The sequence below is a fragment of the Haliotis rubra genome, unplaced genomic scaffold (assembly GCF_003918875.1).
Source record: "Haliotis rubra isolate DU_JTF1 unplaced genomic scaffold, ASM391887v1 Scf113, whole genome shotgun sequence".
NCBI lineage: Eukaryota > Metazoa > Mollusca > Gastropoda > Lepetellida > Haliotidae > Haliotis > Haliotis rubra.
The window spans coordinates 459,047-485,913 of NW_025765037.1; the positions used below are offsets into that span (position 1 = coordinate 459,047).

A 26,867-nucleotide genomic window follows, 5' to 3' on the forward strand; every position below is an offset into this window, starting at 1 on the left:
TTAAAAGTTTAGAAGTACAATAGAGACAAACTTTATGGATAATAACTTCTTTATTTCATCAGTGCAGCGTTTTGATATAGATTATTGTACTGTGGTCAAGCAGGAATTCAAGAATCTGTATCGAAATGTCACACTCCTAATTCTTGCTTGACAACAGTGCAAGAATCTGTATTGAAACGTCGCACTCCTAATTCTTGCTTGACAACATTGCAAGAATCTGTATTGAAACGTCGCACTCCTAATTCGTGCTTGACAACAGTGCAAGAATCTGTATCGAAACGTCGCACTCCTAATTCTTGCTTGACAACAGTGCAAGAATCTGTATTGAAACGTCGCACTCCTAATTCTTGCTTGACAACTGTGCAAGAATCTGTATAGAAACGTTGCACTCCTAATTCTTGCTTGACAACAGTGCAAGAATCTGTATTGAAACGTCTCACTCATGAAATAAAGAAGTTGTTACATCCATGTTTTCCATTCTGTTATTTTATCTTAGGTTCAGATTCCTGTTCATTTTCATTTTCTAGGGTTTGTTGGTTTCGTAGCCTCATACCTGTACTTGAGTTTACTACACTGGTAAACGTCTGAGACCTGCATCACTAGGACCTCTTTTTCCACCTCAGGCTGACACTGTGTCTTAATACTGTCCAAACTGACAGACACTCACTCACTCACTCACTCACTCACTCACTCACTCACTCACTCACTCACTCACTCACTCACTCACTCACTCACTCACTCACTCACTCACTCACTAATTCTCTACTCCCACATTAAGCTGTCATGTCTGGCTATGACTAGGAGACACTTGTTATTGGATATTTGGTTGGTTGGGTTCTTTTGGATGACTACATCTGTGAAAAAATAGCTTCACTTGGAGCAAAATTAATACTGCTTTCCTCCTGATTGCTTATCCTCCGCCTTCAGTGCCTTGGGGGTATTTTTCAGGGGTTCCGCCTTGGCGGGATGTTATTGATGTGATTATTACATGAAGTGAGCCATACTGTAGCCTATTCTGATATCCCTATGATGAATAACACGATCTGATGAAGACGACAGATATTAATGATCCATTAATGGTTAATTTGTCAGGGAGGTTTTACATTGCGTCCTGATGTGTCAGTACCCCCCAATGCAATCTTTATCTCGCTTGTTATGTTTTTCCCTTTTCTGTTAATTTAGACTATGAGAATTTGATCGAAAAAAACAACAACTGTCATTTGTCAAGCAATAAAAATTTCTTTGAAGCTGTTTTGTGAAGGTATTTGATTTTGTAATGCAAAATGTATCACAGACGGGTTCTCATTTCAACAAGAATGAAGAATGTAAAGTTTATTATTTGTAAAAAAATGTCTCATTTTGACGGTTTTATTGATTTTTCTAGATCAAGAACATGAATGAGCAACATTCAGGAACTTGACAGAAATGTCTCAGTTTTATTCCTGGAAGACAGTCATGAAATATCTTTTTGTACTGCATTGTGTGAAAAAGAGAAAGGTTACCCATTTGTTAGAGTGGCTATTTGCTTCCATAAACTTGTAAATCAAATTCTGAGATTTCTCTTTAAGTTTTCAACATGCCACTGGTTTGGATCAGACGAGCTAGAATTAAGGTAGAAAAATCCAATTTTGATGTGAAAACGTAATTTCCTTCTTTGGCTTTCCTCTGGGAAATTAACTTTCGGAAACGTTCCGGTGCTAGTGTAGTCTTTGTTGTGGTTTTGTCGTGGTTGAAGTGTTCAGCACAACTGGTTGATGGATCCTATGAACGGCCCTGTCACTTGTTGCTTTTCATTTCTGAGTTGTCAGTTATTAATGGGAAAATTTAAGAAAACAAATGTATAATTGCTACTTGATATCCTGTGCACAGGTGAGCAGGAAATTCCTGACAAGCTTGGGTGTTTCCTTGCTAAAACATACAAGTTGGTTCTGGGTTCATTCAAAACAAGTTCAGAAAGCACACTTTGTTCTCACTGGGTTGAGTTGTAATTTTGTGAATGTGTTTGTTTTTATTATTGTTCTCTATCCCACTAATTATTGGGACTGGTTTTGACAATGGCTGAAGAGTTTAGATATAACTGACTGACTGACTGAGTTTAGTTTTACGCCGCTTTTAGCAATATTCCAGCAATATCATGGCAGGGGACAACAGAAATGGGCATAACACATTGTGCCCATGTAGGGAATCAAACCCGGGTCTTCGGCGTGACGAGCCAACGCTTTAACCACTAGGCTAGCCCACCGCCCCGTTTAGATATAACACAGAAACTAAATCTCACTTATACCCCGACACACTCACAGAGTGACAAGTGAGTGAGTTTAGTTTCATGCTGCACTCAGCAAAATTCCAGCTATATGGCTGCGGTCTGTAAATAATCAAGTCTGGACCAGACAATCCAGTGATCAACGGCATGAGCACCAATCTAGGCAATTGGAATACGATAACATGTGTCAACCAAGTCAGTGAGCCTTACCACCCGGTCCCGTTAGTCCGGTCTACGACAAGCATGGGTTACTGAAGATCAATTCTAACCCGGATCTAGGTTAGGATGACAAGGGTTCCTCATGGTCCACTAGCGTTCGATGTATGAAACTCAAATCATTTTTACTCCTTTTTTTATATATTGCTGGGTTATTGCTAAAATCAGCATACAACTAGCTTACTGGACCCCTGCTGGACCCCCTGCTGGACCTCCCAGTGCTTCTACTGAGACTATGTAACCTTTTTTTCTATAAGTGTAACTACTGGTAATTGTTACTATTCAGTGCAAGCTGATCAAAGTGGTTTCATTCATCTGAAATGTAAAATAAAAGCGACCCTGCCCATCATTAAGGTACACTGTGATTCCAAGGACAGACGAATAGACATCAAAGGGGCCTAATTGACCTCTTGTAATTACTTAAGGGTAAATTAGAGAGTTACTGTCAAAGGAAGTAATTTACTGATGAAATGCGATACTTGTGTGTGCCAGGGTTGTATTCTGAGCTGGGTACTCTGTGTATGTGATCTTAAATCTCTGTTCTTCATCAAGCCATAAAACTTGGGTGTGCGACAAAAGATAACCTCCGAGTTCAGTGTTGTAACAAGCTTCACTGTTAATTAGGAGAGGTTTCGTATAGATTTAAAGCTCCGTATCAAAAAAGAAAGGAGTCTATTTGATTGTGATTCATTACAATAAAGTAAGCTGGCCTGTTGTCCTTGTCACAGGTTGTAATTAAGTTGAAGGTTTGGGAGAAGAAGAGATTGAGATTTTATTGGTACATTCTATTCCAGTCACTGAGTGCAATTTGCTCAGTTCGCTTGTGAAGACTTGTATTGGTAATGATTGGGTTAAACAATATCCACATACCTTAAGCGCAGATAACAACTGTCCATGTATATTATATACTCTACTTATATTACTCTTCTTTTCATAGGTATAATGTGATTCCATTTAAATATATTCTTAAAATGTTATGAGAATCGAGATATAAATATACCTTTCAAAAGTGTAATTGTTTTCATGGGTCTAAGTGGTTTAAGTTCTCCTGTTGTGACATGGGTTTGATTCTCAAAATGGATACGGTGGCGTTGTGGTAGCCTAGTGGTTAAGGCGTTTGCTCATCACGCAGAAGACCCAGGTTTGATTCCCGACATGGGTACAGTGTGTGAAGCCCATTTCTGGTGTCCCCCGCTGTGATATTGCTGGAATATTGCTAAACGCAGCATAAAACCATACTCACTCACTCACTCAAAATAGATACAATGTGTGAAGCCTGTTGATGACATGGTGTTTTTTTACTTGTTTTGTGTAGTATATTTGCTTATTGTTAAGGAAAATATTGCTTGATAATATGATTTATTGCTCATCTCAATCTGTTTATTCGAGCCACTTCATGATGCGGCAATTATCTAAGGTCAAGAATTCAATTCGTTGATCTACATACAAATATCAATATATGTACATTAGTGTGAGTTTTATTGATGTGAAACACGGACTGGTAACAGACACTAGTGTTGGAAATTGGTTAAAATCTCATAATTGATGATTGGTTTATTACAACCGATCAATCATCAAAAAAATTGGCTAAGCGTCATTAATGAAATTTGTTAATGCACATAAAAATAAGGAAAATACATGTAGTTCTTTTTTTTTTTGTGCAAATTTCACATCTTTAATGGATGACTAGTATGTCAGGAACATAAATTTCTTGGAGTCTTTAAGATAAATTCAATCATGACTTGAAACGAGCTTGTAGTGATAATGAAATGTAACAGACAAAACCAACCTTGTGAAAAATATTGTTTATGAAAACAAGTGTTGCAGAATTGTTTGTGTTCGATTATGAGAAAACATGATCGATTGCTTGGTCGTTTAGCCACTGCAACCAATCTTCGATTATTTCAATTAATCGGACCACCACTAACAGACACTTAACAACAACCAGCTTATGCATATTTTCAGTTATTTCTCAGCTTGCTATTAAAAGCCTAAAGTTCACAGTTTTCTCAAATTCATGTTTGTGCCCTACAGTCTTCTATCTATGAAATCTAAAACAAATGTTGTTCTTCACCTGCGAAAAGAAAGGATACTGTGAATTAAAAGTGGTGTTTGGGATAAAAATTACATCACATTCATAGTACAAGGATATGATACTGTGTTTTTATATCTCTGTTGAGCCAAATGCAAGACCCCTTATCTGTGGTTGAGTGAATGAGTTAAAATTAAAATTATTCCTCTCGTCAGCATTTCAGCCACACAGTCTCTTTTATGGGATGTTAGAATTCGTTTGAAAGTGGTGAGAGTCAGATGAGAATGGGACATGTTGTTTATTGAAAGGAGTTGAGAGAGATGTGTTAGAGGCTATATTATGGGGCATCAATGGATGGAAATGGGCTATTAGATGTGTCATAACAGGTCCTGTTCCCATTGACCACAGATCAGAGACCGGTAGAGGGGATACTGTGCTGGATTCTGTTGATCGAAGATGCTCACTTGCAGAGGAGGGTTCATTAAGGTTTAGATTTCATATTTGCCAAGCGTCACCACACTCTGTCTCAAGTTATAGAGGGATTTACTGAGGAAGCTGAACAAAAGGGAGCTAAATGTCTGTCAGTTGTTGGACCTTGATCGAGAGGCATGTTCATTATATTGTTCGAAGCACTTTGAGGGCAGTGTTTGTTCTTGTAAATTAGGTTCATTGGGAAATGCTTTGGTTTGTTGTCTTTGTCAAAGATTCCATTATGTTTGTATAGCTTGCAAGCTGTCATTAAAATGTCTATTTTCCGATTTATAAATTCATTGGAAAACGTTTCAGTTTGTTGTCTGACAAAGATTCCATGATGTTTGTATGGCTTGCAGCTGTCATTAAATGCCTGTTTTCTAGTTTTTTACCGAAGGAATTCCCTTAGATGTCTTTGGTATATTAAGCCAGAAGACCTCCAAGACATGTCCATACATGAAAAGTTGTGTTTTCTTTCTGTTTAATATGAGTGACATTTCTTAAAATTGCTAGAGTTTCCTTTCAAATATTGAAGTACAATCGATTTGAACAAAGTTATCAGCATGCTTTGATGTATTCCGTGACTGTTTTGTGGAATTTCGTCACTATATTGACCTTGGACAAATATTGGGTTAGGTCTGATTGATGTGTGGTCATCTTTAGCCTCATCTTGAATGGATAAGAAAGTGTGTGATTGATAATACGCACATTCATCATCCTGAAATGTCAGTTTAGAGCAGGTTATTGGGTTGGATTTGACTTGAACATCGATAAGTTGTGTAATCTCCATCATACTGGTTGCTTTCATGTGTGATCATGGCATTGTTTCACGGATGCCTTTGAGAATGAGTTTGTTGATGTCGCAACTGAATTAAGCCTTTGCTGTCAGTTTGACTTTGGACCGCCTCCGTGGTGTAGTGGTTAGAGCGTCCGCCGAGAGCGGAAGGTCGCGGGTTCGATCCCCGGCCGCGTCATACCAAAAGACGTTTAAGTATGGTACTTGTTGGTCCCTGCCTGGCGTTCGGCATTAATGGGTACAACAAGGACTGGTCTGGTCGGCTCGGAGTCAGTATAATGTGTCTGAGTGGAGTATTCATGCTTCACTGCGGCATGGTATCTCAGTGGGCCAGCACTATAAAACCAGCTTCAGTCTGGGCTAGTACAAGCAGCCGCACATACACATACACACGCATGCACGTCGTCACATGAGCAAAATATTCTCAAGCACAACGTTAAACCCAATTCCACCACCACCACCAGTTTGACTTTAAAGGAGGACACCTCACTTTTCTGCAGCTCCACATTAGTTTTAGTTTGAGAGTAATAAGTATAATGATACATTTATCTCTAGGGGCGGTGGGGTAGCCTAGTGGTTAAAGTGTTCGCTTGTCATACTGAAGCCCCAGGTTTGATTCCTGACATAGGTACAATGTGTGAAGCCCATTTCTGGTTTCCCCCGCTGTGATATTGCTGGAATATTGCTAAACGCAGCATAAAACCATACTCACTCACTCACTCAAAATAGATACAATGTGTGAAGCCTGTTGATGACATGGTGTTTTTTTACTTGTTTTGTGTAGTATATTTGCTTATTGTTAAGGAAAATATTGCTTGATAATATGATTTATTGCTCATCTCAATCTGTTTATTCGAGCCACTTCATGATGCGGCAATTATCTAAGGTCAAGAATTCAATGCGTTGATCTACATACAAATATCAATATATGTACATTAGTGTGAGTTTTATTGATGTGTACTCACTAGTAACCACAACAAGCTGACATGTTATCAAGTAACTAGAACTAGAACTAGAATCAGCATGGAAAATAACCAGCACAAATGTTGTAGTTTAAACTTTGTCAAGTCTATCAGAACACTAGTTTGTCTCCTGAAATCATATGCCACATCTTGCCCAATCGGTGCCAGTTCACATCATGTGTCAGACTAACTCATTCCCTTACCCACTGATGTCAGTTTCATATGTATTGAGCATGACCCTTGCTGTTGTCAAATCTCATCTTTGACTTAAACACAAACCATTCAGAACATTCTGTCTCATACTTTGATATCTCTCATTGCATTCCCTGTCGTCCATTCCCCATCTCTAAACTTAATCAAGGAAGTGACTACACTAAAATGATGTTCTGTTAGCGGTAATCATGAGCCATACACTAGACACCAGGAACCTTATCAAGTTATGATGTGTTATTACTTCGATGCAGCTTCTACACTGGGCAATTAAATGGCTGGCAAAATGTAAATTCATCCATACCAGAGGGACCACTGGCAGCACCACGGTCAGACTAAATACAAAACTGTCTACCAACCTTTAAATCCTGACTGGCATCTTCTGATTTAATTGCCGTTCGATAATGATTTCATTTCCAAACCAGGCCTTGCTGATAGATTCATTATTATGACTCAGAATGAGATGTCAGTTTATTTATTCAATATCGTTAAAAGGGTGTAAGTATGGATCAGATTACATGGATATGTATGAGACTATCTCTGTTATATGTTGTTTTTCGGTCATGATTGCTTCAGTATTGGATATACTTGAGATATTTTGCCAAGTTTGCCACAGAGAGAAGTTGATGGGTGACTGTTCTGCAGCTTGCTTCTTAAAAGTTTTCTAGGGCTTGGATCCTGCTCCACATTGAGTGAGTGAGTTTAGTTTTATGCCACACTCAGCAATATTCCAGCTATATGGTGGCGGTCTGTAAATAATAGAGTCTGGACCAGACAATCCAGTGATCAGCAGCATGAGCATCGATCTATGGAATTGGGATACGATGACATGTGTTAACCAAGTCAGCGAGCCTGACCACCTGATCCCGTTAGTCGCCTCTTACGACAAGCATGGGTTACTGGATATCAATTCAAACCCGGATCTTTTTGGGTCTGCTCGACATTGAAACAAGCGTAACACTTGTGGTATCTTCTTGGGCTTGCGACTTACTCAGGAGGAAATGGGTGCCTGGTAGTATGAGATAGTAATGTGACTATTTACTTCTGGCACGTCATGGTCAGTATCCTCCCTGAGGAACTGAGAATGAAAAAGGTGCACACCATTGATGTTAATTGTTACTACCTTGCCTGGTGCTCTGAATTATGGGGATAAAACAAGCACTATTTATTTAATATTATAGGATATTTACATAGCGCACATGTCCACACAAGGTGCTGAATAAGAGTCTATGTCTATATTGATTAAAAATGTTCAGCTGTGGAAAGGTAATTCTGTGGTTAATCGCTATAAAACCAGATGAGTCAGGACTAGGAAAGGCAGCCATACAAACATGCATGTTGCAGGGGCAGAATCTTTAGCTTTATGAACTTCCTCTTTCACTTTAGTTCAGTCGTAACTGAACAGTATCAGGTTGCAGTGTACTGGCGGTCTTTCTTATCAAGTAGTAAAAGCAAACTGGCAAACAAACATTTGAAATTGTCCCTAAGATGGTGTACAAGCTTACTCTCCCTGTTTATGTTGCCAACAAAACCCTGCAGTACTTAAGTGAGTGAATTAATGTGTAATGTCATATCAGCAATATCGTAGCTGCATTACCTAAAATGACAATCATTGAAGATAAATGTGAAAGTCAAGAATTGAGTCAGGGCCTAGATTTTTGAAGCTCTCTTAGCGCTAAGATAGTCGTAAGTGCCATACATTAACATTAACTTATGACTATCTTAGAGCTAAGAGAGCTTCGAAAATCTAGGCCCTGTAGTTGATTCAGTGTTATATAACATCTTACAATGGGGTATGGGTGACCCGGAGTTTCCTCTCTTTGATGGATCAGGAACCTGTGGATTTGAATCCCAGTTCATCGTGATTAGGACAGTGATTAGGTTTCTAGGTTTTTAAAACATCATACGTGTGTGTAAGGCTTTCAGAAAAGCAGTATAACATCTAATTCCTGCATCACTTCAAGTTTTGCGAGAAACTTGCAAGAATATTAAAAGCAACATTAAACCCAAATCACACCTTTCAAGAGAAAATAAATTTTCAGCCAACAAAGGGAACAAGTACTTCAGATGAAAAATAAAAATCTCTTTATCCCAACTCTTGACTCCTATAGCTATAGGAGAACCAATGAATTTGTTATGGCCTTAGACTAAAATAAACATTCATTAAAGACAGAATGTGTGAAAAGATCATTAGAGCTCCGTACAACAACATACCTCATGTTATGGAAGGCTCGTGTCACTGTTTCAGGTCATGATACCTTCCTGTTTCTCACAACTGCTGAGCTAACACTGTGGGTAGAATTACGTTCATGGAAGGATAAAGCACCGCTGGGAACATTTGTTTTTGGGCATTTTCTTTGATTTTATTTTCGCAGTGAATCTAATCTGAGTAATTGCCAATCTTATATTCCACGATGTTCTTGAAGGACCTGTCGACTTGAACAGATGTTGGTGTTATGGTTGGATGAATACCCTAAAATGTGTGATCATTAGGGGCGGCGGGTTAGCCTAGTGGTTAAAGCGTTTGTTCATCACGCCGAAGGCCCGGGTTCGATTCCCCACATGGGTACAATATGTGAAGCGCATTTCTGGTGTCCCCCGCCGTGATATTGCTCGAATATTGCTAAAAACGGAGTAAAACCATACTCAGTCATTCAGTGTGGATCATTATAGTTGGTAATTACTCGTATTGTGTATATATGTTTATGATATGCTGTTTTGTCACTAGTCAATTGTGAGGTGTTTCTCTACTACACAACTCTTCACTTGTGGTTCCTTTGTCGGAGGTGCTGTGAGTTATGTCCCTTAGATGCAAAGTCTGTTTGAATCCCGGATTGGCCTGATCAATAATGTAACACTAATCATTAAAGCCTCGTCATGTTATCAGTGATATAGTTTACTGTGTCAACAAAGGCATATGATATCGATATATTGAGATTCACTATGAATGTCTTTTGATATCACATATATCAACACATGTCAATACAAAAACAAAACCTTTAAATTTGCAGTGGAGTTTTAAACATTTTTGGTTCAGAAGACATCATTGTCCAATTATTTCAATTTGTGGGGCGGTGTGGTAGCCTTGTGGTTAAAGTGTCACGCCGAAGGTCTAGGTTTGATTCCACACATGGGTACAATGTGTGAAGCAGATTACTGGTGTCCCTCGCCATGATATAACTGGAATATTGCTAAAAGCGGCGCGTAAAACCCAGCTCACTCACTCACTGTTACGATTTGTAACCAGTAATAAGAACTACCTTGAGAGTACAAAGTTATGCTATCCAGCTTCAGTAGCAGAGAGAGGAGTGATGTCATTTCATTGTGATTATGTCCACTGATTACATCACAAAGGTCTGCAAAGCATTGTGATGTCATTACATTACAGCCATATCTCCCAGGAGAGATTGCTTGATCCTGCCCAGGTGATGTCTCATGTGGAAATGAATTGGGGCTAATAACACTACATCAGCATAAACTGGGAATGCATAATTCCAATTTGTGAACTGTTACTGGCTGACATTAGTAGACTAATATTGAAAATACATAATTTTGATGGGAACAAGTAGCTTCATTAAGATTGAAAAGGAGCCCAAGTGAAATAAAATCCAGACTATATTATTTTAGGGCTTTTGCATTGCAGCTAGGGCAGGGTGGATGGGAAAATAATATGGTTCAGGGCTGTGACATTTACTACACAATGTTACTTATTTATACTGCTTCAGGTTAAAAATACCCATGAAGGTCCGGGTTAGAATATTGATCTTCAGTAACCCATGCTTGTCGTAAGAGGCGACTAACGGGATCGGGTGGTCAGGCTCGCTGACTTGGTTGACACATGTCATCAGTTCCCAACTGTGCAGATCGATGCTCATGCTGTTGATCACTGGATTGTCTGGTCCAGACTCGATTATTTACAGACTGCCGCCATATAGCTGGAATATTGCTGAGTGATGGCGTAAAACTAAACTCACTCGCTCACTCAGGTTACCAATAAGACTAGGTAAATGACTCCAGGTAAACAAAAGGACCCATGAAGATCTGCGTTAGAATTGGTCTTCAGCAACCCATACTTGTCGTAAGAGGCAACTAATGGGATTAGGTGGTCCGGCTTGCTGACTTGGTTGACACATGTCATCAGATCTCAAGTGTGTAGATCGATGCTCATGCTGTTGATCATTGGATTGTCTGGTCCTGGCTCGATTATTTACAGACAGATGCTATATAGATGGAATATTGCTGAGTGCGGTGTTAAGCAACAAACCAACCAACCAGAAAGAAGATATGGTTTTTTAGCAAGATGGGTCATCTGACATTTGCTTCAAACTTGGGTGAGGTGAGGTGAGGTGAAATTGGATTTAACGTCGTGCTTGAGAATATTTCGCTCATATGACGACATGCATGCGTGTGTATGTGTAGGTGTGGCTGCTTGTACTAGCCCAGACTGAAGCTGGTTTTGTAGTGCTAGCCCACTGAGATACCATGCCGCAGTGAAGCATGGATACCCCACTCAGACACATTATACTGACTCCGAGCCGACCAGTCCTTGTTGTACCCATTAATGCCGAGAGCCAGGCAGGGACCAACAAGTACCATATTTTGACGTCTTTTGGTATGACGCGGTCGGGGATCGAACCCGCGACCTTCCGCTCTCCGGGCGGACGCTCTAACCACTACACCACGGAGGCAGTCGCTTCAAACTTGGGATGACTGTCACATCCTAAGCATGTTTTCATACATCCATGTTATTTGAGCTGAACAGCTACATGTACTTTGTTTTGACTTTATTATTACTTGAATGAAATGAGTAATGCATGACATTGCAAACAGATGTTTGATAAAGAAGACCGGTTTAACCTTTGTCAACCACAAGTATATAATATTCAGGAAATGTGACACGGAAAGAATAAAATGAAGCTGAAATCCCAAAGTCAATCCTGCCTTTCTTTGAAACCACAGCTTCTTAATGCTACATTAAAATATACAGATGTTAAATTGTAACTCAAGATCAGTGCAAACGTGAATGTCGTGGAGTTTTTGTTGTGAGAAGAGAATTTGAAATAACTGATGTCAAACATGTGTTAGATCCGACGATTAAAGCAAAAAATACAAAACATCCATAAATTCAGCTGTATGTGACTGCTATTTATTTTAGTCCTTCAGAGTTTTTAATAGTGTAATTTGGGGAATTTATGCTACTAAAATTTTGATAAGTAGAAATTAAGTAATAATATATATCTGAAAACTGTTACCCCTTTAAAAAATCGAGTAGTTACCAAATCAACCTTATAGCAATTTGACTATCCTAATTGAGAAAAGATGTTGAAATATATTTAGTTAGAATGTAGATTTTTGTGTTTGTAGATAATTAATGATAGTCAATAGGATGTAGGTTATAGTTTGTGTGCCAGTATTTCCATCAATCTATGTGAAATATGCAAGCACTGATATTTGTTTAAAATATGTAATCAACTTCTACACCGTTTAAAGTCTTTGAAAGGCATTTAGTGATACACATTAAAGGTGAGAGTTTATGGATGTCATGACATCAGGAGAGGTGGGGTAGCCTAGTGGTTAAAGCATTCACTCGTCACGCCGAAGACCTGGGTTCGATTCTGCACATGGGTAAAATGTGTGAAGCCCATTTCTGGTGTCCCCCACCGTGCTATTGCCGGTCATGTGAAAGAATCGTGTTTGTTAATTTCATTTGTGTGGTATCTATAATATGTAAGATTACAGTGGCAAATGTTAAAAACATTTTTTTGATAATTGTGTAAATAGAAGCAACAAAACATGACTTGTCTCACTTTTCCACTATGTTTTGACTTGCATTGTGGTATGTACGGTAATATATCAGTTCCGACAAAAGAGTGTTTTGCCTCGATATTCTTATTGATCGGGACTTTCCTAACTATTTGCGTTTCCTGTTTATCAATCATTACACATTGCAGCAAGTGCAGTTTGAAGGGAGGACTGTGAATAATTAGATTATGTTGGGTGCAGTATTGGCAGGTGTCACTCTAGACATTTGGAGGATAGTGGCCATGAGTAATCTGACTGGATGCCAGGCTTGAAGCACCTGAACAGTGAGTGAGTGAGTTTAGTTTTATGCTGCACTCAGCAATATTCCAGCTATATGGCGGCAGTCTGTAAATAATCGAGTCTGGACCAGACAATCCAGTGATCAAGCAGCATGAGCATCGATCTGCACAGTTGGGAACTGATGACATGTGTCAACCCAGCCAGCGAGCCTGACCACCCGATCCTGTTAGTCGCCTCTTACGACAAGCATGGGTTACTGAAGGTTTATTCTACCCCGGACCTTCACGGGTCAGCACCTGAAGAAATAATGACATGAATAGGACATGGATGTGTCGGTGTGATACGTTGTTGGTGGACTGTGGATTCCAACATATGGTAGTGGAACTGAATTATTTGTGTAACATGATCTTCGGAGTTACGAGCAACACTGACTTTTTTCTTAATGTTTATGCGTAGAAAAATAGTTTTTAAATATGGAAAAGTTCAATCAGATATTCTATCAAAAAAAAGTATCCTTTTTTTGCATGGGTGATACACCATTCACTTTATTACCTGAGATTACTCAGAGTGATATATGTCTACAGTTGTGAACTTTTCAGACAAAATCTTATAGATTGTCAGTAGGTTGCAGGAGCAGTGGGGTAGCCTAATGGTTAAAGTGTGTGCTCATCATACCGAAGATCCCGGTTCAATTCTCCACATGGGTTCAATGTGAAGCCCATTTCTGGTGTCTCCCTGCTGTGGTATTGCTGGAATATTGCTAAAAGCGGCGTAAAACCATACTCACTCACTCAGTAGATTGCAGGTTTGCTTTTCCATCCTTAGAACCAGTTTGGAATATTACCTCTTTGAGGTTGTGCTCTGAATCTCAGACCTACAAAAACCCTTTGTGTTTTTATTCACCACTTGTTTACTCAAGTGCTCTAGGGCTTATTTGAATTCATATGTTTTGTACTGCCGGATATTCCCTGTGTTCTCCCTCATTGTACTACACAGGGTTGAGGTCCACCTTCCCTTGTCTAAGGTCTTCACATTCCTGCACAGATAAATCTTTTGTGCAGCCTGAAGTCACGTTTCAGGGAAAGGACATGGAGATGTGTCAGGATTGGATGCCAAGTGTTAATGGCATCTTATTGTGTCCCTTGAATCCCGGTATCATCTGCTCTGCAGCTTATTGTTGTACATCGTTTCAAGTAGCAGCACCTCAGTTATGGAACCCACTTCCTCAGAACATTAAAGAATCCCCCACCCTTGAGACATTCAAAACCAACCTAAAAACCTTTCTCTTTAGAAAGTTCTATCCTAACGAACTAACTCCTTCCGTGAACTTCTCATCTGTGACTATTGTAGCGCCTTGAGCATGCACCTCTGTGGATAGAACCCAGCACAATATAAATATACATTATTATCTATGTGGGTAAATATGATAACATTTTGTCCCGAGGGAAAGGAGCTAGTGTCTGAACGTAGATGTAGAGGGGAAGGGATGTGGATGGCCACGAGGCTCTGAGAGCTTGATATCAACTGATCTAACTTCTGTTCCGTCAGTTGTAAGGTTGTTTTGTGTGTACTTCAATATCAAACACTATTGCACTTCTGTAGGAATATTGATTAAATCTTTTTCTCCCCACCCTGATATTGCTTGAATATTGCTAAAAGCGACATAAAACTAGTCACTTACTCACTTTTAACTACAGGATTGGGGATATATGTTATATTTGGGTTTAAACTTTTTAGTAAGGGACAGATTCTAGTATTTTGGAGGGGCTGAGTACCATCGGGATTCGAACCTGTACTCTCAGGGTCAGACACCTGATTGCCAGCATATGAAGTCAGTGATCTAGTGTTGATCAGTACAATACCAAAATCAGTTTTATAACACATAATGTGTGTTTAAATGTTGAAAGTGTCCTGAATATTCAGAATTTCAACACAATTAGCATGGCTGCCATATTGAAAATGTCTTTGCCCAATGCACAGTTATTGCATATGGTATGATGATAAATTTTGGTTCCCAGTTTATGATGAACAGGGGCAGTGGCGTAGCCTAGTGGTTAAAGCGTTGGCTCGTCACGCTAAAGACCCGGGTTCGAATCCCCACATGGGTACAATGTGTGAAGCCCATTTCTGGTGTCCCCCGCCGTGATGTTGCTGGAATATTGCTAAAAGCGGCGTAAAACCAAACTGACTCACTCACTCATAATGAACATATTAATAAATGAAAGATGGTCAGGATCCATGAATGGCCCAAATTGTATTGAATTCAATGTTCAGAATGATCTAACAGCAATATACATATTAACTACATTTATAACCATTATGCTTAGAACTAACTAACTTTTATAAGAAACTGTTTTGTTTCCAGCCACTTGCTGTATATGAAAGTCAAGATGTGTATAATGAAGTATGGATATAATGAACCACTATAAGGGGTACCTTTGAATTTGTTATAACCATAGTTCATGATAATAATAATACAATCAACATTAAGGCAATGATAGTGTTATATTGTTACCATGGTCAATTCTTTGTTATCATGTCCAGGCCCATCATTACTCTTTCTTTGTAGGGGCGGTGGGGTAGCCTTGTGGTTAAGGTGTTCGCTTGTCACGCTGAAGACCCGGGTTCGATTCCCCAGATGGGCACAATATGTGAAGCTCATTTCTGATGTCCCCCGCTGTGATATTTCTGGAATATTGCTAAAAGCGGTGTTAAACTAAACTCACTCACTCACTCTTTCTTTGTACTTTATTGGCTTCTCGAGTTAATCCCACTGGCTTAGTCATGATCCTACGTTTGTATGTACCATACCGGCATGTGTAGCCATCACTTGTCAATCTTTGTCAAAACATTGATGCAATACTGATATCTCCATAACTTTGACCTTTAAGGGCTGTACTTAATCCGAGACATGTGATCAATGTTTTTCAACTTTATGGTGACCTTTTACACTGACAAATGAGAAATAATAGGAGTAGGTATTACTGACTGTTTTATTTTATGTGTAAATGTACAAGTTATGATATGGATTCAATGTACAAGTTATGATATGGATTCAATGTACAAGTTATGATATGGATTCAATGTACAAGTTATGATATGGATTCAATGTACAAGTTATGATATGGATTCAATGTACAAGTAATGATCACCAAGTGAGATATGCAAGTAATACTATGGATAAGTAATGATCACCAAGTGATGTGCAAGTAATACTAATAAAATGTACAAGTAATGATTATGAAGAGATGTAAACATAATGATCATGAATTGTACAATTTATGATCATGAGATGTATAACCAATGATCATGAATAAATGTACAAGTCATGCTAATGAAATATGCAAGTCATGATCATGAAATGTACCGGTATATGTAATGATCAGAAAGTGATGTACTAGTAATGATCATGTGATGTACAAGTAATGATCATGTGATGTACAAGTAATGATCATGTGATGTACAAGTAATGATCATGTGATGTACAAGTAATGATCATGTGATGTACAAGTAATGATCATGTGATGTACAAGTAATGATCATGTGATGTACAAGTAATGATCATGTGATGTACAAGTAATGATCATGTGATGATGTATGATCAAGTAATGATCATGTGATGTACAAGTAATGATCATGTGATGTACAAGTAATGATCATGTGATGTACAAGTAATGATCATGTGATGTACAAGTAATCATCATGTGATGTACAAGTAATGATCATGTGATGTACAAGTAATGATCATGTGATGTACAAGTAATGATCATGTGATGTACAAGTAATGATCATGTGATGTACAAGTAATGATCATGTGATGTACAAGTAATGATCATGTGATGTACAAGTAATGATCATGTGATGTACAAGTAATGATCATGTGATGTACAAGTAATGATCATGTGATGTACAAGTAATGATCATGTGATGTACAAGTAATGATCATGTGATGTACAAGTAATGATCATGTGATGTACAAGTAATGATCATGTGATGTACAAGTAATGATCATGAAATGTATAAGTAATGATTATGAATGAATGCAAATATAATGATTGTATTATATGGTCTGTGGTGCAAGTAATGATCATAATTATATGTACAAGTATTGATAATGAAATGTACAAGTATTGATAATGAAATGTACAAGTATTGATCGTGAATAGATGTAAACGTAATGATTATGAAGAGATGTACAACTAATGATCATGAATAAATGTCCAAGCAATGATCAAGCATTGTATCGTGTCACTTTGAACAAGTAGATACAAGACGTGAACTGGGCTCAATGGTGAATTATGTCGGTGAAAGCAGGGAGATGGAGTTGCTCTCTGAAGATTGCCTTATTGAATTGCTTGTTACAGAGGCTTTGGACAGATGAATTGCCAGTAATTACACCCTCTACACGACTAGGTTGTTTCCATCATTGAACCTGTAGAGGAGGGTGGTCTTGAGAGCTGCCATCCTCTATGCAGTCCCTATGATGTGCATTTGTAGGTTAGGATTGAAACTGGATGTCTTGTCAATTTGCTTTTTCCATATGTTGAATTTCAGTTCATTTCTACCACTTCCACAGGCTCCTTGACCTTATTTGACACAAAAACAACCACCACATTCAGGTCATCTAATACAGGGGCGGATACAGCTTTTTGATAAAGAGGGGGTGCACACTATTGAGAAAAGGAGGGGTGCACACTATTGAGAAAAGGAGGGGTGCACTATTGAGAAAAGGAGGGGTGCACACTATTGAGATGCACACTATTGAGAGGAGGGGTGCAAAGGAGCACACACTGAGAAAAGGAGGGGTACACTATTGAGAAAAGGAGGGGTGCACACTATTGAGAAAAGGAGGGGTGCACACTATTGAGAAAAGGAGGGGTGGAGGGGTGCACACTATTGAGAAAAGGAGGGTGACTAAGGAGGGGGTGCACACTATTGAGAAAGAAAAGGAGGGTGCACACCATTGAGAAAAAGGAGGGGTGAGAAAGGAGGGGTGCACACACACTATTGAGGGGTGCACACTAAAGGAGGGTGCACACAGGGTTTTTCAACCAAGTTTCAATGGTCATTTAATAAAATTTCAGGGCAGGGGACGACCCCCTATTGCACCCGAAGTTTCCCTCTGGATCCGCCTATGTAATATCCAGAGCAAATTAGACCCGTGAAGATCCGGGTTAGAATTGGTGGTCAGAAACCCATACTTGTCATGAGAGGCGACAAACGGGATCGGGTGGTCAAAATACTTGCGACTGAATGGATTGTCTGGTCACTGCTTGTGAGACATGCTAGCTTACCTTAAAAGTTACTAAACAAGGTTCTCTAATCTCAAAACCTGTTGCATTGCGGATATCAATTTTAGTTTTTCTTTCGATTGTTGTATTGATGTAGAGAGATGGTAGAATTTGTTTATGTTGATCAACTAAGAGAAGTGCATGAAAAACGCACATTTCAGAATCTTTAGCCCAACACAAATTTTGCAAGCCACAAGCTGGAAGGCATGCAGCTTTTTGCACCTTGTCTGGTCTGCACTTGATTGTTTGCAGGATGCAAATAAATATGTTATTAATAATAAGTTAATGGAGTTCAAGTTCCACGATTATAATATACACAATTATCATGGGAAGCCTGCCCCAATGAATCCAAGTCTCATAGATAATATGGAAAGAAAAATGAAATTTGTTTCCAAGCCTTGGTGTGGTAATTCAGTGTAGTGATTTATGGGAGTTGAGATGACGGAAAGTCAAGGATGTTTAGTGATATATGTGAGGTATGACAGTTGGGAGAGGTGAAGATGTATCGCTCCTACCCACCTCCTGTTAATGATGCATGGAAATAGTATGGAAAGTGTGGCGCCCTCATCACAGCTCTGGGAAAAATATGATTAGTTTGTTTATTATGGGGTCGGTTTTCTTTTCCGAAAATCATTTGATCTCACAGGTAGGGCCACATGTTTTAGATTCCAATTGCAACCAATATGGTTCTGGAATAAACAGGTTTACTGTAGCAATAATGTTTGTGGTAGTTACAAATGGTGTTGTCGAGAGTCAGCAGGTTTTCAGGAATGCTGGAACTGAATCGTCTGATGTTAAAGGAACCGAGGTAGCTGTATGTTGTGTAGATTTACAGAACCGAATGAAAACACTTCAGAAGGTATTGGGATCCCGCTTGCATGTACAGCATGTTTATAAACATTTTAGTGTGCTGTAATTATCTCTGTAAGCAAGTGTACCTTTAATGGTTGCTTTCAAGTTTCGAATCGATCTCGCGGTAATGTCTGCCGTTAAGCAGCAGGTTGGTGGCTTGATATTGGGCCATGTCTTACTAAAAGATGGTTCTTGTTGTTACCTTGCCTGAATCTTAGCATTAAGGGGATAGGGAAATCTTAGCATTAAGGGGATAGGGAAATCTTAGCATTAAGGGGAAATCTTAGCATTGAGGAGATAGGGAGATCTTAGCATTAAGGGGATAGGGAAATCTTAGCATTGAGGGGATAGGGGAAATCTTAGCATTAAGGAGATAGGGAAATCTTAGCATTAAGGGGATAGGGGAAATCTTAGCATTAAGGGGATAGGGGAAATAGCATTTAGCATTAATTGGGGATAGGGAAATCTTAGCATTAAGGGGATAGGGAAATCTTAGCATTAAGGGGATAGGGGAAATCTTAGCATTAAGGGGATAGGGGAAATCTTAGCATTAAGGGGATAGGGAAATCTTAGCATTAAGGGGATAGGGGAAATCTTAGCATTAAGGAGATAGGGAAATCTTAGCATTAAGGGGATAGGGGAAATCTTAGCATTAAGGGGATAGGGGAAATCTTAGCATTAAGGGGATAGGGGAAATCTTAGCATTGAGGGGATAGGGGAAATCTTAGCATTAAGGGGATAGGGGAAATCTTAGCATTAAGGGGATAGGGGAAATCTTAGCATTAAGGGGATAGGGGAAATCTTAGCAAAACTACACTCACTCACTCACTCAATTTCTAATGAGCAGGGACATTGATGATGTCTCAAAAATTCATTGCAGAAGAAGTTGTGGCACTCCTAATTCACTTTGCCGTAAGCAAAATGTGCTCTGTCGGAAAGCGGGAATTAATTGCGTTTCTGTTAAATATTTAATGCCAGGTCTTTAATGCTGTGACATGTTGCCTTTGATTTGTGGTTGTACCTCCTCACTGGGGGTAGCCTTGTGGTTAAAGTGTTTGCTTATCACACCGAAGTGAGTGAGTTAACCCTGCTTTTTTAAGCCATGTTCCAGCAATATGACAGCGGAAATGACACCGGAAATGTATCCATGCAGGGAATCAAGCCCGGGTCTTCGGCATGACGAGTGTCCGCTTTAACCACTACACTACCCCACCGTCCCTATCACACCAAAGACACTGGTTTGATTCCCCTCATAGGTACAGTGTGTGAAGCTAATTTCTGGTGTCCCCCACGATCATATTGCCCGAATATTGCTAAAATCAGCGCACTCCCAATGCACTTCAGTTTACGCTGTGATGTGTTCGCAGTACCAGCAAACAACCTCAATGATTGGTCACATTGTAAGTCACAGACACTCAGATTTGCAAACTATATATTATTCAGTTAATGTCTCTCTGCATTTATTCTTTACACAAGTACAGGGATCCATTGGTATTAATGTCGCTGTTATTGGATCAAAGAAGAGAAAGAAGAGCTGACACAGAAATGGTTTGACAGGCAGATAACCAGTTTTAGTTTCATCCAAGTCTTGATTTCATGTATATTAATGCATTATTCCACCCTGTACAAAATTGCTGTGAAGACAAGCAATTATTAAATTTTCTTCTGGGCCTGAAATTGTCCCCCAAGGTGTTATTGTCTTTCTACTGACTCTAAGAAGTGAGTTTGATTGGATATGACTATGCAAAGCTGTAAGCTTTGGGGCTGTAATTAGGTGATTCAGATTTGAATTGCATATGTTAGCAATACTTCCAACAAATACATTGGGAACACTAGGTTCTTCAGTGATCTAAGCTTATTGATAGAAATACTTGTGATAAGATGGTCATGATGGTGCTGAGGTCAAGGTTGATCCACTTACATTTTGTGCAAATAGATCCTCATGGTTAACATGGATACCTGTCTCACTCACAGTAAGCTGGACGACAAGTGTTTTATTTCCTTAATCCCGGCAGGGTAACAACTAGTGCCATCTTTTAATGTCTGGGATCAAACTTCTATACAGCAGCATCTTCCACTCACCTACCGTGACACCCATGAAGATCTGGGTTAGAATTGATCTTCAGTACCCCATGCTTGTCGTAAGAGGCGACTAACGAGATCGGGTGGTCAGGCTTGCTGACTGTCATCGTATCCCAATTGCCTAGATCGATGTTCATGCTGTTGATGCCTGGATTGTCTGGTCCAGATTCGATTATTTACAGACCGCCGCCAAATAGATGGAATATTGCTGAGTGTGGTGTAAAACTAATCTCACTCACTCACTCACCTACCTTGACCTGACAGTTATTTCAGTTTCATACTCAGGTGATTGGGTAAAGTTTTTTGTTTGTCACACTGACAACCTAGGTAATATTCCTTAATTTTACAAACAATTTTTGGGGGAGTAGCCGAGTGGTTAAAGCGTTCGCTCGTCATGCCAAAGACCCGGGTTTGATTCCCCACATGGGTACAATGTGTGAAGCCCATTTCTGGTGTCCCCCACTGTGATATTGGTGGAATATTGCTACAAGCGGCATCAAAACTAAACTCACTCACCCACAACAAACATTTTGAAGCCCGGTCCTGGTGTGCCTTAATGTGTATCTTCTTTGAAAAAAGAGATTTAGGTATGAAGGGGTGGTAATAAGGCTGTTGTGTACTGCAACACGATTCACTGCGCAGAGTTGTTTCCCTTTGGTGTGCCAGAATCCAGTCATCATAGATTTGCCCTGCCAAATTTGTGCTTGTAGTTTTGGTAAATGTCAATGACCCATACCACTTTCATCACCCACATTAAGTGATTATTGCATAGCGTCACCATTTTTCCCAGATCTCGATATAGCTGAAGTACATATCACAGAAGTGTTAAACCCTGTTGACTCCATGACTCAGACTAGCAAGGGTGTTTGCCCTTTACATCCACTCTTGACTGACAGACTCCAGCAGCAGCTGCACACTTGCAGTGCTTCAGCCAGGCTGTGTCACCATTTGTGCAGATTAATGGAAATTGACACTAAAAATAAACACTACTCCATATACACTGGTGCCTGTTTCAGTGATGTTACATTAGAAAACAGTTAATACTTTGAACAATAATATAGTCAGAAATCTTGACTAGATATTTTAAGAACATGTGGTTCTTGAAAACACTGAAACACAGTGCTTGAAATAATTTAAATAACTTTACTAAAATTATTGGTATTTGCTAGAAATGTGTTAAAACACTTGGCAATTGTCATCCATAACAACTATTACCATAGACATTCAATGTGTGACAATGTTTACTCTCTTAGAAAACAGTCCATGTGACAATGTTTACTCTCTACCATAGACATTCAATTTCAGAGCTCCATGTGACAATGTTTACTCTACCATACCATAGACATTGACAATGTTTTCACCATAGACATTCAGAGCTCCATGTGACAATGTTTACTCTCTACCATAGACATTCAATTTCAGAGGTCCATGTGACAATGTTTACTCTCTACCATAGACATTCAATTTCAGAGCTCCATGTGACAATGTTTACTCTCTACCATAGACATTCAATTTCAGAGCTCCATGTGACAATGTTTACTCTCTACCATAGACATTCAATTTCAGAGCTCCATGTGACAATGTTTACTCTCTACCATAGACATTCAATTCTATCTTGTTAACTAAAATAGTCCATCATAAAGGAGAACAAAAAGAAACCCAACCAAACATTGTTTGTAGATTGTTGTTAATCAGTTAATTAAAGACTAATTGATATGAAATATTTCATGCAGTTTTGCCTACCCCGGTATACTCTTTATGTATGTCTCACAGAGAATCGTGATGCCCCAAACTTTCAGGGAAGTGCTAGTTCCCTGATTGAATGAGGGAAAACCTAATCAGAGGCCCAGATAAGCTGCGTATCCGGGTAAAGTACGCATAGAAAATTTCCAATTATGCATTGAAAAAAATAATTGTTGCATACCAATTACGATTTTAAAATGTTAGATACGCTAAAAGTTTAAAACAAATGCGTACGGAATATATTTATAAAAATAGCTTGCGTAATGAAAAAGACATCGATTGCTATCAAGTTGTACTGTTAGTATAGGACAAGTGTTGTACTGTCAGTATAGGATGAGTGATTTTTTATGAAATCAATATATTTAAGTTGGTTTTGATTGGATATGACATAAGGCAGAACATACCTGCTTAGTAAACTTACTCAATGATGTAATATTTAGGTGAGTAAAATGACTGAAATATGCACATATTTGAAAGCAGTGGGTAACGGAAAAAGAAATACCCACTCAACATTCATAGTACCCACTCCAAAAAATTACAAGGGGTACAGTACCCACATGAGCTAAATCTTATCTGGAGCTCTGCCTAATATCTCAACTTAAATGGTTTGTTCAGAAGGTGCTGGTGACCTCCAAAGCTTACACTGTGTTCAAGTTCAGGGTCTTGTGGTTTTCAAGTTGAACTTCTGAAGAGATAGATATCTTCAATTTCAAGCTCAGCTATTTATGACAGGCATAAGGTTTCTCTTCAAATCTGGACGAGTCACAAAAAAGCATCACAGACAATATGACTGTCAGTGAGTAAATGAGAGAACCCTTTGCCCACACTATTAAACCGAGTTCAAATTTTTTTGGTCATGAGAAGATACAGTGATGTAATGTCCCTCACCAATTTAGCAGGCTATCACAACGAATATTGATTGATGGAGGAAAATCTTCACAACGTCCTTGTGAAAGTACCTCAAATATTTGATGCTTCCTGGAATGAGCCTTCAGCTGCGAGGGTATTTCATGGGACACTGCATTCTGATCCTCAATCCATATTACTCCCCGTTGGGCATTTTCCAGCCTGCAGTGCCGGTTTGCAATCAGGTGCAAAAAAGGACAGGAATGGTACCAAAAAATGTTATGTCTGCTCTCAATCGAGGGAAAAATGTTACAGAGGAAATCACAACTGGTTGGGATTATAAGTGGACATGCTTAGCGGAATGTGAAAATGAAAAAGACGGCTGATGCTCATGTTATGGATGAGTTGATGAAGGATTAAAATGTACATGAGATATTCAGCCCATTTTAGGTTTGTATCAGTGTTGAAAGCTCTTTAAAAATATCCATGCTGGATGAGCTTGGATCTGTCTGTAACTACACAAACTGGTGTTTTAACTTGCGAAGACCCACAGCTTCGGGTGGAAGTCTCAATGAAGGGTTAAGTTTGGGTTAAACAAATAGTCAAATGTCAGATATTTTTATCTGAACATAGTTATTACTGTGATGGGTTGATGGAAAATGTCTTATTTGAATGAAATGAAAAAAGGTTGTCAAGATTTTGACGAATCAGTGAAAAAAATATGGCACTGATTTTATGCGAAAAAAAATACTTTTTTTGACATGACATGAATACCTGTTTTAGTAGATCATAAACAACTCTTTCACAAATACTTCATTTGATTCAATGAATAATGAACTTTAGCAAACAGTGTTTTGCTATAGGAGGAAAATATTCAGATCTATCTCCAGCGAGTTGCTATAACCTTGATAATAAGGTCATATGGTTAAAGGCAGACAGATGTTATCTACCCAGACGAGTACTGATTAAATCCAGTTTTTAATAAAGGTGCATCTTCTCTTTCACTAGTAGTGATCACAAATTCTAAGTTAAGTATGTAATGATTAATTATATTAAGTGTCTTACCAAAGCTACAATAATGAACACCAAGAAATATATATTATGCAACACCGTGACTTTTATATTTCTGTTTCTCCATTGAGCATGGTATGTTTGGTATGAGAATGGTGGCTATTGAACAGGCATATCTCATTATCAGTGAGTTGAGCTTTACGCCACTTTTAGCAGTATTGCAGCAATATCATGGTGGGGGACATCAGAAATGGGCTTTACACATTGTACCCATGTTCAGAAATCGAACCCGGGTTTCCGGTGTGCCGAGCGAATGCTTTAACCACTAGGCTACCTGCCCGCCCCCTCTCATCATGAAGTTTGTAATATATTTTTGTCAGTTATTACACAGTTGTTGATTTTGAGTTTTACATTTACAGATACCCTTCAGTGTATGGATGCCTTGCCCCTCTCATAGAGACAGCAGTATCGTACAGGTATGGCAGTTTGTTTGTGTGGCTTTACTGGTATACACCTGTGATCAGGGTTCAATTTGATCATAAGCAATCCTTGCTGGTCATATAGGCTACTAAGGGGATCACTCTCAGCCTCGCTGGGTTGTTGATGCATGTCACTGGGTGTCCCAGTTGCGTAGATTGATGTTCATCAGTTCAGTCACTAGATTGTCTGGTCCTAACGTTGGTATTTACAGACCCCTGTCATAAAACTTTTGTGTACTTGTCAAAAATTACCGTTAGTGTGGTACGCATGAAGATTCGGGTTAGAATTGGTCTTCAGTAACCCATGCTTGTCGTAAGAGGCAACTAACGGAATCGGGTGGTCAGACTTGCTGACTTGGTTGACACATGTCATCGGTTCCCAATTGCCTAGACCGATGCTCATGCTGTTGATCACTGGATTGTCATGTCCAGACTCAATTATTTACACACTGTGGTGTGGTGTGAAGCAACAAACAAACAAAATTACCATCAGCACTTTGACTTGGTTGATATTTGACATCATACCTCAATGATTTAGATTGTTGCTCTTGCTTTAAGGCACTACTTCACCTGACTAATAAGAGGCTGCTATGTTAGAGCTGTTACAGAGAATTTAACAGTACACTGTAGTGATGTATACCAGAAACAAGAGGATTGGTTACAAAATATCTTGCATCTCATATCAGTATATAACACAACAGTGTATAACACAAAGTAACACTTATCATTCTGCTAGGGTGTGTTATTGTTTTAGTATATAACACAACAGTGTATAACACCAAGTAACACACATCATTCTGCTAGAGTGTGTTATTGTTTTAGTATATAACACAACAGTGTATAACACAAAGTAACACACATCATTCTGCTAGGGTGTGTTATTGTTTTAGTATATAACACAACAGTGTATAACACAAAGTAACTCACATCATTCTGCTAGGGTGTGTTATTGTTTTAGTATATAACACAACAGTGTATAACACAAAGTAACTCACATCATTCTGCTAGGGTGTGTTATTGTTTTAGTATATAACACAACAGTGTATAACACGAAGTAACTCACATCATTCTGCTAGGGTGTGTTATTTTAGTATATAACACAACAGTGTATAACACAAAGTAACTCACATCATTCTGCTAGGGTGTGTTATTGTTTTAGTATATAACACAACAGTGTATAACACAAAGTAACACATCATTCTGCTAGGGTGTGTTATTGTTTTAGTATATAACACAACAGTGTATAACACAAAGTAACTCACATCATTCTGCTAGGGTGTGTTATTGTTTTAGTATATAACACAACAGTGTATAACACAAAGTAACTCATCATTCTGCTAGGGTGTGTTATTGTTTTAGTATATAACACAACAGTGTATAACACAAAGTAACACACATCATTCTGCTAGGGTGTGTTATTGTTTTAGTATATAACACAACAGTGTATTGTAACACACATTTCTGCTAGGGTGTATATAACACAACAGTATATAACACAACAGTAACACAAAGTTACATCATTCTGCTAGGGTGTGTTATTGCTAGTATATAACACAACAGTGTGTTATTGC

The 26,867-nt window shown here is 38.8% G+C and overlaps 1 protein-coding gene across 8 annotated transcripts in view; it reads left to right on the top strand.

Moving 5' to 3' along the window:
* The window catches only part of LOC124291154 (poly(rC)-binding protein 3-like), a 380,920-nt gene that overhangs the window by 136,961 nt on the left and 217,092 nt on the right, over positions 1-26,867 (top strand). For all 8 annotated transcript variants that reach the window (XM_046728080.1, XM_046728097.1, XM_046728129.1 and 5 more), the window contains exon 4: positions 25,237-25,293. The gene's annotated coding sequence lies outside the window, so the exon portion shown is untranslated. The remainder of the gene's footprint in view (positions 1-25,236; positions 25,294-26,867) is intronic.